Source organism: Gekko japonicus, unplaced genomic scaffold (genome assembly GCF_001447785.1).
Source record: "Gekko japonicus isolate JY-2015 unplaced genomic scaffold, Gekko_japonicus_V1.1 scaffold55, whole genome shotgun sequence".
Taxonomy (NCBI): Eukaryota; Metazoa; Chordata; class Lepidosauria; order Squamata; family Gekkonidae; genus Gekko; species Gekko japonicus.
The window spans coordinates 392,436-405,536 of record NW_015160837.1 but is presented as its reverse complement, the minus strand read 5'-3'; the positions used below and the strand labels follow the sequence as shown (position 1 = coordinate 405,536).

At 48.1% G+C, this 13,101-nt stretch overlaps 1 protein-coding gene across 1 annotated transcript in view; it reads right to left on the bottom strand.

The window, feature by feature from the left end:
• Positions 1-10,427, bottom strand: part of UGDH (UDP-glucose 6-dehydrogenase) — a 33,739-nt gene extending 23,312 nt beyond the window's left edge. Inside the window, exon 1 of the mRNA XM_015418223.1 lies at positions 10,096-10,427. The gene's annotated coding sequence lies outside the window, so the exon portion shown is untranslated. The remainder of the gene's footprint in view (positions 1-10,095) is intronic.
• Between the last annotated feature and the right edge of the window lie 2,674 nt (positions 10,428-13,101).

The following is a 13,101-nucleotide window of genomic DNA, read 5'->3' as shown; positions in this document are numbered from 1 at the left end:
TGTGGAAACGCTTCAAAGGTCTACCAATGCCAGTTTAGGAAACTGCAGTAATAGATTTGTAATGAAATATCTGTAAACAAGTATAAAAAATAGGTGTTTTTCTAGCTCAACTAAGTGACAGAGCTTTGAAAAAACAAGATTTATTTATACCCCATTTTACTCTTCGATGGGAACCCAAAGCAGCTGACATCCTTTTCCTCTCCCCCATTTTATCCTCACAACAACCCTATGAGGTAGACTAGGCTGAGAGTGTGTGACTGGCCAAGGTCACCCAGCAGGTTTCCATGTCAGAGTGGGGATTTGAACCTGGGTGTTCCCAGATCTTAGTCTGGCGCACACTAGTTACTACACCACCTTGGCTTCATTGTAGTACAAAATCATGAATATTTGCAAGGGTCACTCAATCCCTGCACATCATTTCCCCCCCCCCTCTTTAAGGTAAATGAAGCATTGCCATAGGGTAGTGGCCAGCTGTTATGCACAGCCATCTTTTTAGTTGTCAGGCTGAAAGCAAGGGGGCACACACCCTTCAGAGGGGTTTACAATTGCCTTCCCTTCCTCTCCCCCCAACAGACACCTTGTGAAGTAGCTGGGGCTGAGAGAGCTCTGGGAGAACTGTGACTGACCCAAGGCCACCCAGCTGGCTGCATGTGAAGGGGTGGGGAATCTAACCAGATTCTCCGGATTAGAGCAGCACTTCGTTCATTGCCCCCATGGCTCTCTGTCAGTATTCTGGCCTTCACCCTGGAAAAAGTACGCCAGTGTCTGTTTAATCAAAGGCAAGTTGCAAGGCTAAGATTAAATTTACACGGAAGCAAACACAGTTGTGCAAATGCTCCCTTTGGATGAAACGCAGATCACATCTGGTATCTTTTACGGTGGGGAGGAAGAGAGATATTTGGAGCTTATTATTTTATTTTAGTTTTAATTGAAAATATGTTTAACCACTATTGTAAGCCGCCTTGAACCACAAGGAAAGGCGGGGAATAAACGTTCTAATAAATAAAATATTAATTCAGGAGGTGTCCTTTTTATGTAGCAATTTAGAAAAAAAATGGGTTTGCCTTCGTATATAAAAGAGAAAAATAATCAGTGCAAACATTCTAACTAGATAAAGTATAACACACTAATTAGAACACCCCCAGTCTTCCTACACTATATTTGTTGTATAGTTTTAATTTCAAAATCATCATACAAGCTTTATAAATTCAGACAATACTAGCCTTTTGAGAAATATATATTTGGTTGTGAAAATATATTCCTGCCTGATCTAGCTGTACACAGACAGAATCAAACGTCCTTGTGAGCATCCTAGAAGGGTAAGAAATGATGTGTGCAATGTGTGATTCCCTTCCCAGATCCATAGCTCTTTGACAAAAGAGGAAATCCCAACGATGGCCATCTGGGAAGAGATAGCAGGAGGCTGCATTCCATAGCTGGTTGGCCAGCATGCTATCACTTTTAAAAAAACAAACAAGGCCATGAATGAACAGCCTTGGCCATTCTACACATGTTATGTTGGATCGCAGCCTTCGTGTGAATGAGCACAACAATCCCCCCCCCCACTTTCTCATTCATTTAAAACATTGTGGTAATTGCTATCATAAACTACTATGGCTTTCAAGTGACCAAGAACCTGTTTCTGGGCAATAATTTAACTACGTTTGTCCAAATTTTCAAAGAATATTGTGCCATTCATTGCACAAGGTTATTGGTTTACTTTATCAGGATGGATCTAAATTAACATGCAAGTTCGCAGGGCCCAAACTTAGATTTGTAAAACAAAGGGAAGTGTCAAAGATACACACAATTCATTAACCGTGTAGCATGTGAAATCCAGCTGAGCATGTGAGCAGTGCTATGGAATTATCATTCACTTATCATTTCTATCACACACCTCTGCAACATGATTTACAGATTAAAAATGGAAGCTGTGTGATATGCTCAAAACCACCACACCAGCTCAGGGATAATACTGCGCACCACAATGACCATAAATAAAATTCAGCACCATTTCAAAGAGGGGACAGGAGGCAATGGTGCGGTGCCTGCTTAAAAGTGAAAACTCAAGCAGTTCTGAAAATAATTCTTCTTGAGACTTGGGAATACTGCTGCCCATTAGTGTAGATAAAAAGGTAAAGGTTCTCTTGCTTGAAAGCCAGTCAAATCGAACTCTAGGGTTGCGGTGCTCATCTCGGTTTCAAAGCCGAAGAGCCAGCGCTGTCCGAAGACGTTTCCGTGGTCATGTGGCTGGCATGGCTAAACACCAAGGCGCATGGAACGCTGTTACCTTCCCACCGAAGTGGTACCTATTTATCTACTTGCAATTTCTTGCTTTCGAACATGGAGTTAAATTAAATGCTCCATTGTTGTAACACAATGCCCTGGTCCAGGCATTGATTTTATACGTGTGTGTGTGTGTGTGTGTGTGTGTGTGATCCTGCCAGTGGGACCTTCCCCTTTAACGTGCACAACAACCATATGTAGAATATCATGTTTGTACGAGAATTCACATGAATGCACATAGTCATGTGACCTGTACATTTCAATGATGCTTTGCACAGATTTTGCAGTCCAGGCCTATGCAAATGCGACTTTAAACGAGTGGACGTAAGGCACACTGAAATGGCAGAGCCCAGCCGGTTCGACCTTTGTCCCTTCCCTTGGAGTCTCAGAGCGGCTTACAAACTCCTTTCCCTTCCCCTCCCCACAACAGACACCCTGTGAGGTGGGTGGGGCTGAGAGAACTCTTGACACAAACTGCTCTTTTTCAAGGACAGCTGTGCCAGAGCTTGTGACTGACCCAAGGTCACATCAGCAGGTGCAAGTGGAGGAGTGGGGAATCAAACCCGGTTCTCCCAGATTAGAGTCCGCACACTTAACCACTACACCAAACTGGCTCTCAAGAATGCTAACGTCTGCATACAAAGCATCATATTTGAGAAAACATTTCCAGAATATTAATATAGCATGGGGTGGGGGTACAGAGCGCACACATAAAATTGCAGCCCATGGTGACCTGAGAGGTTTAAAACGAATGATCTCACATCGTAGCGGTCAAGCCCTGTACCCTTCGTTTCAAGAGTCCTCCTGACCTGCATACACGGATTCCCAGTTAACCTTAAGTGAAGACCTCCTGTTCACAGTGACTCAAAGGTTTGTAAGTAAGCCATGAAATGTTCTTAAGATTACAATCTGATCTTCTCAAGAGGGTCACTGTTTGACCTCGCTGCTGCTGCCTATCAAGAAAGCATGTTAGTTCAGACAGTCTTTACCTGGGCACCTGAATAGTCACCCACCCAGCTTTTCCCTCTGAAACACCACTGGACTGAGAAATGAAGAATACATTCCCTTCCCAAACTGGTTCCCGGGTACTTGAGTCCATACTTCAATATGGTGCCCTAGCCTTGATCTGGATATTCTCACAGTAGCTACTCTAAACAGTTTCAATGATAAGCACATTTTGGTTTTCTTTCATTTACACTGCGATCCTAAGCTGAGTCAGGCCGGTAGCCAGGATTTTTTAAGTTGGGGGGCATTAAAATTTCTTAGGGGGCACTGGCTAATCAAATAAAAGGTAATTTAATTCAGTTTCGGGGGGGGGAAGAGAGAGATGCTGTCTGGCTCCACATGGCCACTGTAGCTGGCCTTTTGGGCCAGACAGCTGCGCATGAATACTCGGCTCTTTCCCTGCACCCGCCACTGCTCGGGGGCCCTTGGCCAGATGGGAAGTCGGGGGGCCTTGCCAGTAAGTTGAGAGGCCTAGCCCCGAGATGCCCCACTGTCGCTACAGGCTTGAGCATTCTTCTAAATCCACTGAGGTCAATGGGCTTAGAAGGTTTCAGTTCTGTTAAGGATTGCACTGTAAGTAACTTGTTTTGTGGCTGACTTGATCAGATTTCTCCTCCGAGTTTCTAATTTTTTAAAAATCACAGTGTTGCTGGGCAGAATTTACAAGTTAGGTCAGATTCATTCCCTGTAGGGCCGTGGTTAGGGATTCCACTGCCGAGAGCTGCACTCATCACGCCGCCATCTTTGTGTCCTACTGCAGACCACTGGCCGAGGCCAGGGCCCGCTTTTCATTAGGTTTAATCATAAACATTAGTTTATTGTAGTGACACAATTCCATCTGGCTCCTCAATTCACATTCCAAAATGTATTGCAGGTCGTCTACATTTTTGCAGTGAGATACATGTGCTGACAATGATTAAACGGACCCTGTTAACTTCTTTTCGACTGCACTAGACAAGAGTGCCAGGAAAAAGTCCATCGGTTAACATGTTGTATTTAATCATTTATCAGGCTGCAAGAACTGCCTTGCTAAATCAGACCAAAGGTCCTCCTAATTCAGCATTCTATTTTCCACAGTGTCCAGCCAGATGCCAGATGGTCAGGAGTAAGGGAGACAGTTGTTTCCTGTCCCAGCATCTAGTAACCAGAGATGTAAAGGCCTCTGCACCTGAGGTTTCCATACCCAGTCATGGGAGTAAAGCCCCATGAGCAGATTTCTATGTAGACTTGTTTAAGATTATATCGTATGGCTAGTAGACACCGATAGGTCTAACTTCCGTTATTAATTTATCTCTCTTTTACAAATAATTTATGTTTCTGGCTATCGCAATTTCTTCCGGCATAAATTGTTTATGTACTGATTAACATATTCCCAGTTGCCTACCTTGTGCCTATTAATAGTGTTTTTGCAATGTCTCTCCGTCTAAAATACGAGACTGTTTCATTGCTGGGACATCTGCGTGCCTATTCATGGCCAGGGGCTTGCAACGTCAGGCAGCCATCTTGATCTATCGATGTAATTCCATTAGCAAGGACAAATCTTCCCGAGTACAAAATCTAATTACTATCCAGCGGCCAAGTGGACCTGACTACTTCTTACTGACCTCGCCTGAATGTCTCTTCCCAACCTGCTTCAGAGACACCTCCACCCCGTCAGCCCTTTTGCCCACCCTGCCTGGATGCCAATCACCTTTTGTTTACCTTTCTGGGAAGCCCCCCCCCCCCCCATTCAGTCAGAGTCAGGAAATACTACATTATCCTGGACTCACTGTGAATTCCTGGCCCTTACAATGATTTCTTTGATGCTCTTTTGTGCTGGACCCTATAACTACCACGGTTCTACCAGCCCAAATTGTGCAGTCTCATTCTCTCCACTTGCGCGGTGGCTGGCCCGCTCCACTTTTCTTTCTTTGGAACTCTGGATCATTTCCTTGCCACAGAGGAGCATCACCTCAGGAAATCCTGGGGACCTTAGGAAGCTCTACCTAAAGGTCCCCTCCACTTAATCTCTGGATCATCTAACTTCCCCAACCAATGGGTCAGGATCCAAAAGAAGAGGAGTGGGTTTATTGCCCGCCCTTCACTACCCGAAGGAGTCTCAGAGCGGCTTACCATCTCCTTTCCCTTCCCCTCCACACAACAGACACCCTGTGAGGGAGGTGGGGCTGAGAGAGCTCTGAGAGAACTGCTCTAAGAGAACTGTGGCTGACCCAAGGTCACACCAGCTGCTGCATGTGGAGGAGTGGGGAATCAAACCTGGTTCTCCCAGATTAGAGTCCGTGTTCCTAACCACTACACCAAACTGGTGGGTCATGATGCCTCTCTGCAAGTGGGTTGTGGGCCACCCCTCTTGAAAGCTGTCCCTGCCCTTTCCACTGCTCTAGTTTGTATCTTACAAACCAAGATCTGGCCCTGGAAACAGCACCTTCCATTTCTTTCACTGCGTATACATGTTGAGCAAGCAAAACATGTCCTGGTGGTCACTAGAGTGAGTGAGAATCTTATAAAGATTACAGCAAGTTAACGGAGAAGGCGGTCAAAGGCTGGAATGTAACCTCCACACACAAAGGCTGCGTTTGTCGTCATCAAAAAGATAGAGGGGGGTGCAGTATGATATGAATACAAACAAAATAGAGCTACTGCAAACTGTGCATATTTCAAACTTGTATTAAATGCAATAACAATATATCAAACTATGTTTTACAGAAAACTGAAGCCAATGTTTATAAATGATGATGGATGGATCCCTCTCTTAAGGCCAGGTATGTTTCCCAAAATCCTACATCTTTCGTCTTCCGAGAACGTAAATCTATGGTTTAATGTAGACATGATAACCCCAATGTACAATAACCAAAAAGATAGAGGGGGGTGCAGTATGATATGAATACAAACAGAATAGAGCTACGTTCTCGGAAGAGGAAAGATGTAAGATTTTGGGAAACATACCTGGCCTTAAGAGAGGGATCCATCCATCATCATTTATAAACATTGGCTTCAGTTTTCTGTAAAACATAGTTTGATATATTGTTATTGCATTTAATACAAGTTTGAAATATGCACAGTTTGCAGTAGCTCTATTCTGTTTGTGTTTGTCGTCGTGCCACTTGGTTGGGATTCACAGTGGGGGCCGCTGTGGCCTTTAGGCAATGTTGGTTTCATAGCCATGGTAGAAGATGGAATGCTGAACTAGACGGGTGGCAAGGCCATAGTTTGCCCAGGGTGCCAGAAAACCTTGCCCCAGCACAGGATGGGTCACCATACCCAGTAAATTTGGACTTGCGCCGTCACCACACGGAAGAGACTGGGAAACGCTGATCTAATGGACAACACACTCTACCCAGCTCAGCAGACTGAGGACAGGTAAACTCCTTCTCTGTTCACTCTTTTCCTCTTAAGAACTCTCCTGTCCCCTTCTTTAAATCCCTCTCCTACTTCTTGTGGCCATTCGCGGGGATGCAGGATGCTCACTCAGCCAGAGGTCTGGGTCTCTTTCACTTTTCCCCCCTCTCATGTAACTCTTCATACAACAATTGCACTATTCTTATGCTTAAGTTAAGGAGCTGCGGTGGCTCAAGTGGTTAAGACGCTGAACTGCAGGCTGTGGAAGGTCGGTAGTTCAGCAGTTCGAGACCTGGGTGCCGCATGACGGAGTGAGCTCCCGTCTCTAGTTCCAGCTCCTGCCAACCTAGCAGTTCAAAAGCAAGACATTGCAAGTAGATAAATAGGTACCACTTTGGTGGGAAGGTAACAGCGTTCCATGCGCCTTGGTGTTTATTCATGCCGGTGTTTAGTCATGCCGGCTACATGACCACGGAAGCGTCTTCGGACAGCGCTGGCTCTTCGGCTTGGAAACGGAGATGAGCACCGCAACCCTAGAGTCGGATTCGACTGGCTTTCGAGCAAGGGAACCTTTACCTTTATGCTTAAGTACTTGTTCAATTCCCGTACTCTGGTATTTCCCTCAATAAATTCTAAACCTTACTTTGGAAAGGATCTGGTTGCTTCATGGTTACTGGTGACCTATGAAGAGGCACTTTGTTTACATGCCATTCAGGTAAAGATCCTCGAATCACACATCCTGCTCCCCCCAATCAGTGAGTGCGTCAGATTTCTAAGCTAGCCAGGCTGTGGAAGCCAAAAGGTTTTCCTCTGACCCTGAGCTTAATTCCTCAGTATTGTTTGGTGCTCTGAGCAGGCCCGTAGCCAAGGGTGGGGTGGGGGGCTGACGAGGGCAATGCCCCCACAAATATGCCCAGCTCTCTCAGGGGGAGGGTCGGCTTTGCCGGGTCTTCCTGCTTCCGCAGCCGGCTTCTCAAAGTTTGAGAAGCCGGCTGTAGAAACAGAAGACCCATCAAGGCCGCCCCTCTCCCTCCCCTCCCGCTCAGCCACGGTCATTGCGCGGCCTCAGGGCCGGCTCACTCACTAGGCGAACTAGGCGATCGCCTAGAGTGGGACGGCCCTTAGGGGCACCAAGCTGCACCTGGCCCCATACTCTGGGAGTTTCTTGATTGTTTTTCATTCTTCCTAAAATGCATTTATTTTTGAAAATTGGTGGGCGCACGGGGGGCAGAAGGGATCTTCGCCTAGGGTGCAAAATAAGCTGCAGCCGGCCCTGAGCGGCCTTCTGGGAAAGTGTTCAGAACAAGTCAGAAAGTCCACCTCTATCTAAGGATATGTGTGAAAGGGCGCATATGTAGTACCCCACTCCCCCTCCAAGGCGCTCGAGGCAACTGACATGGTTCTCCCCTCCTCTGTTTTATCCTCACAACCATCCTCTGAGGTAGGTTAGGCTGGGACTGAGTGACTGGCCCAAGATTAGGGGTGTCCATTTGGTTCGTCTGAACCGAATGCACCCCCGGAAATGGCCCCTGTTTGGGGGCCCGTAGAATTGGACCACCTGGTCCAGTGCTCTTCAAACTTGGTTGTTATCTCGGGAAGAGGCTCCAGCAGCTACCCTGCGAGTTTGGAGTCTCTCCCTCAAGCCCCCTCCCCTCCAGCCCCCAGAATATACCCTATGTTTCGCCATTGGTCCATAGGATATAATGGCGCTGAAATTGACATTCGGCCATTGATTCTGCCTGATTCCGTGGAATCCGAATGGGCCGAATTTATTTTTTTTGCACACCCCTACCCAAGATCACCCAGTTAACACTCTAAGCACTACACAACAGTGGATCTCCACAAATGAAGGCCCAAGACTAATCGGGCCATTACATTTACTGAGTGACCCTTCAACATTCCCAAGCCTCAGGTGCCCATGTGGGAAAGGGAAAAGCCTCAACAGGGTGGTACTGAGAAGGTTGAAGCAAACTTAATGTGCTATTACAGTTTACATTTAGCCTATTAGTAATATTACAGGAACCACTAGCACTAGGGGACCGCCAGTGGGCTGTTAGTGGGCAGAGTTCAAATTCTCACCCAGCCTTGGTTCACTGGAGTATCCTGGGACAATCACTGTCTCAGCCCAACCCACTTCTTGGGGTTGTTAAGATAAAATGAGAAACAAATCCCCACCATGAGCTCCTTACAGGAGGTGTGGAATGCAAATATAACAGACATAAGGACGCATTAATTAATAGTGCAACCTGTGGTAGGTTACTGAAAGTTAATTTATGCGCACAATATTTTAATTTATTTCAGAATACTCTAAATCCAGTCCCTTTTTTTTTTTAAATCCCACCCTTCCTCCAAAGAGCTCAGAGTGGCGCACACGGCTTTCCTTCCCCCGTTTCATCCTCTAGAAAGGTTTTTCAGAAGTTTCTAAAGACACACTGTAGCTGTTCTGTACAACCTGGAGGAAGCAAAATTATTCCCGAGTAATTCCAACCTAGAGAGTATCCCTCGTTCCTATCTGTCAGTCTATAACCACTCCATAGCAATTCTGGAATAGGTACGTTCCAAACTGCAGTCTGAAGAAATCCAGAGTCTAATCTTTGCACTTCTTCTTTGGTGAAAGGCAACCCCCCCCCCCTATACAGGAAGCGGCATTGCAAAAGAGGAGTCATTCACAAACTCTGACAAAGGCATTCCTTCCTAGAGGGCTGCGAAGAGGGAGGATCTCCTTATGCTTTTGATTAAGTACACAGCGGTTAGCAACAAAAAAAAAAAACCCGAAACGCTCACCGAAATCTTTAAACCAGCGCCACCTCTGAAACATACACGGAAATCAAGAGATCCCCACATGCGTAGATACCGATGCCCTTAACACCTCCAGATCCTTGTCGAATGCACGGATCCCCCCCCCTCTCAGATCTTTGTCCCGAATGAAAGGGGAGGGGGAAAGAGAGTCATAAGCAAAGTTCCCTCTAAGCTATGGAGCCCTGTGAGCAAAAATTCTACTTTGTGAGCTATTGGCATTATTTATTTATTTATTTATTTAATTCCATTTCTACCCCGCCCTCCCCGCATGCAGGCTCAGGGCGGCTTACAAGGCACAAGTGCTATAAAACCAAATACATTAAAAACAACATAAATTAAACAGTTCACAACTCACAAGATACATGGAGGACTAAACTCATTAAAGTTGTGAGCAGGAGATTTGGCCGCTGCATAAATTAGTTTGTTCTGGAGCCATCCTTCCTGAGCTAAGGCAAGAATGTGTGAGCCAGAGACTAAAAAACTGTGATCTAGCTCACACTAACTCAGCTTAGAGGGAACACCGGTCATAAGTCAAGTCAGACGAGAGGCACCGCTTGTGCGCAAAGCGACGAAGCGCCCGAGAACGGGAAGAAAGCTCGAGGTGAAATGCAATCTCTCCCCCATCCCTCCCCCATCAGCACGGTCCAGACCCGAGAGGATACATACACGAGCGACGAGGAGGGTTTCCAATGCCTCCGGGGCCAGAAGGCGCAAGAGGGGGATGCCGCCGCTGGAGAGAGGCGGAGCGGATGCGCCGGCAACACACAGAGGGCGCCGAGGCCGGAGCGGGAGACGCGAGGCAGGCGGAGTGGGCAGCCGGAGCGCCTGCAGCCGCCTCTATTTAAAGAGCGGCTTCCCCATTCATCAGGAGGAGGCAGCGCCTTTCGCGCGGGAGGGGCGGGCGGGCGAGCCGGGGAGGAAATTCCGGAGGCGCAGCTGCGGGCGTCCCTTGCAGAGGCAGAAAACAGGAGCCGCTCTTTAGTTGTCCTGCAGGAGGAGGAGGAGGAGGAGGAGGAGGAAAGGGCTGCCTTGCTGCAAACAGACCCAGGAGGAGGGACACGACGGCCGGAGGAGCTTAGGGAAGGGGGGGGAGAAGACTGGCTGCAGGAAGGAAGCAAGAGGGGAGTGGCGGGAGCTGGAAGGGAGGCGGCCTCCAGGCAGTGCAGGCGATTACGCACCGGGGAGGTTGCCAAAAGATGGAGGAGCTCCTTGGCGGGGTGGGGTGGGGGTCACTGGAGTTACGAGGGAGCTAAAAGGATGTTGGGGGGAGGCAAGAAGGAGGGGAAGGCTTCCCTCTCTCTCTGTCTCTCTCTCCCTGCGCGGCCCCGCCTCCGCCTCTCCCTGGGCGGGCTGACGAATGCGTGCAGGCCCCGGCTCCCTCCGCTGCCTTCCCGCAGGGGGCCAAAGCAAACACCGCTGCCTGCCCGGGCCTCTCCTCCTCCTCGGTGTCTCTTCTGGCCGGGGTGGGCGGGAAAGAGGCGCCTCGGGGCCGCCGGGAAGGTGGTGGAGCGGGCTCTGCCACTGCCCCCTATATTGGATTACCCCATATACAGGGGGCAGTGGCTCTGCGCGAGGCCTCGGCCGAAGCCTCCCGCTGTGCTCCGCCACGCGCCCCGGTCTAGCGGCAGCGAAGAGCAAAAACAAAAGGCGCCCGGCGGCCTGGCTGCCTGCAGATTCTCTGCCCGGGGAGCGCCGGGGGTTTTCTGCTCACCAAAGACAGCGCGTCTCGGGTCGTTTTCCCTCCAGGGGTGCTGGGGCGGACGCAGGCGGCCTTTCTTGGCCAGGGACAGTGCCGGATTTACCCATAAGCTAAATAAGCTACAGCTTAGGGCCTCGCAATCTGCTGGGGCCTCAAATAAAAACACAATATAAAAAATGGTTTCAAATATTAAAAAAGGCGTATATATTTTATATTTTCCTGAGACCAGCTGATGTAATTTGAAGCAGTAGGGGGCCTCTGGGTTTTGTATAGCTTAGGGCCTCAGCAAGTCTAAATCCGGCCCTGGCCAGGGAAATGCCGGATGCTGAGTGGTGCTGAGTTCTGGGAAGACTCTCAAATGGGCGCCATCGCACACACACTAAAACAATCCGCTTTCGATGCACTTCCCGACTGGGTTTTACTGTGTGAAGTGGCGAGATCCCAATTCGAAAGTGGGTTATTTAAGGGGTGGGTGATAGCAGCTAGTGTTTGTTGCTGTTCAGTCCCACAGTCGAGTCCGACTCTTCGTGACCCCATGGACCAGATCCCACCAGGCCCTCCTGTCTTCTGCCGTCCTCTGAAGTTGGCTCAGTTTCATGTTCGTTGCATCTATGCCACTGTCTAACCGTCTCATCCTTTGCCGTCCCCATCTTCTTTGACCTTCAATATTTCCCAGCATCAGGGTCTTCTCCAGGGAGTGCTCCCTTCTCATTTGGTGGCCAAAGTATTTGAGCTTCAGTCTCATTATCTGGCCTTCCAGGGAACAGTCAGGGTTGATTTCTTTTAGGATTGACTGATTTGTTCTTCTTGCAGTCCAAGGGACTCTCAAGAGTCTTCTCCAGGACCATAATTCAAAAGAATCTATTCTTCAGCGCTCGGCCTTCCTTATAGTCCAACTCTCGCAGCCATACATGACCACTGGGAATACCATTGCTTTGACCATGCGGACTTTTGTTGGCAGGGTGATGTCTCTACTTTTTCTCATGCTGTTTAGGTTTGCCATCGCTTTCCTCCCAAGGAGCAGGCGTCTTTTAATTTCATGGCTGCTGTCACAGTCTGTGGTGATCTGGGATCCCAGGAACGTGAAGTCTGTCACTACTTCCACGACCTCCCCTTCTATTTGCCAAGGAGTGATGGGGCCAGATGCCATGATCTTAGTTTTTTTGATGTTGAGCTTCAAGCCCACTTTTGCGCTCTCTTCTTTTACTCTGAGCAAGAGGCTCTTTAGGTCCTCTTCATTTTCTGCCATTAGAGCGGTATTGTCTGCATATCTGAGGTTGTTGATCTTTTCCCCAGCAATCTTAATTCCCGCTTGTGATTCATCCAGCTAGTGTTTATCTCACCCTATTTCCAGGGTCAGATTAACCATTAAGCAGACGAAGCACGTGCTTAGGGCACCAGGGCCAAAGGGGGCACCACAAAGTTGGGAAAAGGGTGAAAAACTTAGTTTGTACAGGATATTGTGTTATCGTATGAATAATTTTTTGTATTGCTGCAACCTGCATTGTATATCTGGTCAGACAGGTCAACAACTAAAATGGATTGGGTCAGTGTGGAAAGGAGGGGGGCACCAAGATTGGTCAGTGTTTAGGGCACTAGTGAGCCTTAATCCGCCCCTGCCTATTTCTGAGGAGCTCAGGGCAGCGTTCGCTGTTTTGCCCCCTGCGAGGCTGAAAGACAAACCACGAAGGGCCCAAGGTTAGCCAAACATTAGGGCTGACTGGGGACTTGAATGTTAGTCCCTGTAACCGCTAAGTCACAATGGCTCAGCAAATATGCAGCCTCAATAAAGAAAATTTCTAAAGGGAGGGGGGCGTGCAAGTATTACTCTTTCAGATTGTGCTTCTGTTTCTTTTCTCTCTTTTTTAACATTGCATTTTCTCAGCACTGGCTGGTTAAATGGAAAGGCCCCACACACACACACCTTTATCCCCAATCCAGAACCACAGAAATTTCTTAAAACAAATGTAGGG